At 59.3% G+C, this 3,746-nt stretch overlaps 1 long non-coding RNA gene across 2 annotated transcripts; it reads left to right on the top strand.

Annotated features, from left to right (window-relative positions):
• The first annotated feature begins 318 nt into the window (after positions 1-318).
• LOC120324966 lies at positions 319-2,054 on the top strand. 2 transcript variants are annotated; one of them, XR_005566706.1, is made up of 4 exons: positions 319-427; positions 1,249-1,287; positions 1,816-1,905; positions 2,010-2,050. It is a non-coding gene; the product is annotated as an uncharacterized LOC120324966 (long non-coding RNA). The 2 variants fall into 2 exon arrangements; XR_005566705.1 differs by having other exon boundaries at positions 320-427; positions 1,816-1,901; positions 2,010-2,054.
• Positions 2,055-3,746: the final 1,692 nt, after the last annotated feature.

The following is a 3,746-nucleotide window of genomic DNA, read 5'->3' on the forward strand; positions in this document are numbered from 1 at the left end:
CTCAGAGAGGCGTCTATCCTGTTGCCTGACCTCCGCCGCGACCCGGACCCCCGCCCCGCGCCCGCAGCGCCGTCTCGCCGCGCCGCTTCCCGCTGTGGGGACGGGGCGGGGCGCTCGGCGGCGCCGGGCGCGGGCGGCAGGTTCGCGGGCGGCGGCAGGCACCGGCGCGGGCAGACCCCTCTCGCGCCGCGGCGCGCCGCGCACGCGCGACGATCCCACGCGGTCGCCGTCCTCCCGCCCCGTTCCGCCCCGTTCCGCCCCGTTCCGCCCCGTTCCGCTCCGCTTCCGCTCCGCTCCGCTCCGCTCCCGGTCGGTCCCGCCGTGCCCCGGAGATGCTGTCGGGGCTGCGCCGCCGCCTCCCCCCCCCCCCGGAAGCGACCCACGGCGGCAGATCCGACGTCGGGCTCTGCAGGAGATCGTCGCCGGGGTAAGCGGGGGCCCGGCGGGGGGGCGGCGGCCGCTCTTCTGCCTCTCCCGCGGCCAGCGGGGCCTGCAGGCAGGGGAAGCGACGGGCAGCTTTCTCGCCTCTGCGGAGAAACTTGCACCTGCGTGCCGCCGCAGGGCCGGGTTCGGATGTGCCCTGGCATTGCACACGCACCACACCCCCCCGCGGGGAGGGTCTGCGCTGCCTCGGGGACCCTGTCTGTGCTGCCGGGAGAGAGAAATCCTTTGGGAAGCTGGGCTGGAAACAGCAACTCTGTGAACTGCTCAGCTTTTCCTAGGCAAGGGCAGGTTTTAGGGAAGAAAGGCCCGGACGCGCGAAAGGCGCCGCGGGTCTCGCCAAGGGGGGGGGGGGCGCGCGGCTGCAGTGCCGCTCCCGGCCGTGTCCGCCAGGCGGCGACTGTGAGGCAGGGCCCGGCGCTCGGGGGCGCTCTGGCAAGCGACGCTTGCCCTGGGAAAGCGGCGGGCTTTGGCCACTGCCGGCCTTCCCCCGCAGTGCCCGGGCTGGCCCAGCGCCTGGCAAAACCTCGTAGGGAAAAGGCAAGCAACACCTGCGGTGGTTCTGCCCTTTCTTTAGCCAGGGACTGGAACACAGACAAAATCAAGGGGCTCTTTGACCTGGGCAGGCTCCCAGCATTTTTCAGCCTTCCTTAGCAGGGCATTCTCACCCTCTGAAAAGCTGAAAGGCTTTAACAGCTGGAGACGCGCCTGCAGCTGTGCAGATTAATGTCCTTTCTTTTAGGAAACGAAGGGGAAGTTTTCCTGTTGTGAGCCTAAATACCGAGTCTACTCTGCTTTTTCAATCAGGTGACGAAGCTTATGGAAAAAAAGACCAAAGGCCTCGAGGTGAGTCCATTCTACCCAGTTCTGCTTTTCTGGGATCGGGTTGGGAAAATCACGTGAAATTCTGAAAAGCTTCTCTCCGTGTTTTCTAGTTGTTTTTTCAGCCTTGGTGTAAGTTTCATGTAGAAAAGGGCATAGAATTGTTAGAACAGAGAAACACGACTTTCTCGGGAGAGATGGAAGAAAAGGCTGCTGATTCCAGTTCTGCTTTTCTTGTCTTCTGTTAGACTGTCATTTTCTCTCCCCTACTGTTCAAACAGGCAGCAATTAATTGCTCTGCTGAAGAGTTTGCTGTACTAAGTGTCTGTCAAATCGATGCCTTCAACTCAAGATAGCACCTGCTCCTTAGTTACAAAAAGCTCCTCACAGGAAATTTTCAGGCGTGCCCATAAACCTCCTGGCTGTTTGTTTGGGAGTACAGGGTTTTCTCGTCTGTAACAGAATAGTCGTGGCATTTGCTATGGAATGCTGGTGGCAATCTAGTCAGAAGAGGCCCCCGTGCTTCACTAATTTTGCCTTTTTGTTGTTCAGGGTGACTTCTTCCCAGGGATGTTCTTCTTGACCCCCCGGGGCAAACGGAGGTGTCAGCGTCAGGAGCCATCCTAACTGAGGCCCTGGTAGGTCAGTGCTTTTTGTGTGACCGGACGGTGAAGCTGTCTGTGGGAATGACCTGGCTAGTGCTCGGTGTGGTCCTAATTAAGGTGTCTTTTACTCCGTGTTCCCAGGCTCCCTCTTTCCCTTCGGTCGCCGTGGGTGTGCCGGACGCCTCTGGCAGGACTAACCCCGTGGCTTTTCTGTCCAACGTGCTGTGCTGTGCTGTGCTGTGTGCCTGCAGGTAAGAAAAGCGGGGAGTGCAGTCCCTCTGCTTTGCTCGCTGTGTCTCTTGGGGAGTGATTTTGGAGGGGAATCCCAGAGCGATTTGGTTTGAAGGGGACCTTCAAAGGCCAGCCTGCCTTCCGTGGGCAGGGACACCTTCCGCTCTCATCCCCGGCTGGATGCTCCCAGTCCCGTCCAGCCCGGCCTGGAACACTTGCAGGGATGGGGCAGGCTCAGCTTCCCTGGGCAGTGTGCTCTAATATCTCTGCACTGGCATCCTGAAAAATGTCGTCAGCGTGTTTTGTTCAACGATGGTAAGCAGGACCCGGGTGAAGAGGACATTCTGTTAGGTGCAGAGGGAAATAATTCTCCTTTGAAGCCAAATGGATTCAGATTTGCACGAGTCTTGTCTGCCTTATGTTTGAATTGCTTTCTATTCTAGGCAGTTGTTTTAAATTAAACTTTTATTTTGTGTCTCCCCCCCAGTATCCTGTCCAAGACAAAGCTACCTTTCCTCGTGGGAATGGACCGGCCGGGCTTTGGCAGTCTGGCCCCTCGAAAGCCTTAAGTGACCTCTTCCAACAGGGGAAGACTGAAGCAAGCGGTGCCAGACAGAACTGGAGTTTCTGGAGAATAAAAGCTGGAAGCGTGCCCCCGAAAATCCCCCCGGCTGGTCAGCGGTCTGACTTGCACGGACCGGTGGCCTTGGCCAGGAGCGGTCCTGCGGGAAGCGCCTTTGCCCAGGCTGTAATTTTAATTTCCATTGGATGCTTGGCAAAGCCCCCCTGGGTGAGCCCCAGTGCCTGGCAGGAGCGGAGCGGGCTTCCAGGGAGGTATTCACCTGGTCAGCGGCAGGAGCCATCCTACCTGAGGCCTCGGTGAGTGCTTTTTGTGTGACGGGACAGTGAAGCTGTGGGAATGACCTGGCTAGTGCTCGGTGTGGTCCTAATTAAGGTGTCTTTTACTCCGTGTTCCCAGGCTCCCTGTTTTCCTTCGGTCGCCGTGGGTGTGCCGGACGCCTCTGGCAGGACTAACCCCGTGGCTTTTCTGTCCAACGTGCTGTGCTGTGCTGTGCTGTGTGTGCCTGCAGGTAAGAAAAGCGGGGAGTGCAGTCCCTCTGCTTTGCTCGCTGTGTCTCTTGGGGAGCGATTTTGGAGGGGAATCCCAGAGCGATTTGGTTTGAAGGGGACCTTCAAAGGCCAGCCTGCCTTCCGTGGGCAGGGACACCTTCCACTGTCCCCGGTTGCTGCGAGTCCCGTCCAGCCCGGCCTGGAACACTTGCAGGGATGGGGCAGGCTCAGCTTCCCTGGGCAGTGTGCTCTAATATCTCTCCACTGGCATCCTGAAAAATGTCGTCAGCGTGTTTTGTTGGACGCCGGTAAGCAGGACCCGGGTGAAGAGGACATTCTCTGAGGTGCTGGGAGAAGGAGGACTCGTGCGGGCACCTCCAGAGACAGCGGGAACGGGAGCGTGCTGCGGAGAAGGAAAATTCCAGGGGGTGGGTGCCGAGAAATTTGTCCTTCCCTCGCCCTGTGCTCTGCACTCAGCAATGGGTCAAGTGCAGAAGTTTCCTGGGGACCCTGGGAAATGATGCCGGGTCTGCTAAGAAAAGTGGGGCCAAAGGAGCAGGACCTGGGTCTGCGAGC

This window comes from Pipra filicauda, unplaced genomic scaffold (assembly GCF_003945595.2).
Source record: "Pipra filicauda isolate LSUMZ 115617 unplaced genomic scaffold, ASM394559v2 scaffold78_size3787270_pilon, whole genome shotgun sequence".
Lineage (NCBI taxonomy): Eukaryota > Metazoa > Chordata > Aves > Passeriformes > Pipridae > Pipra > Pipra filicauda.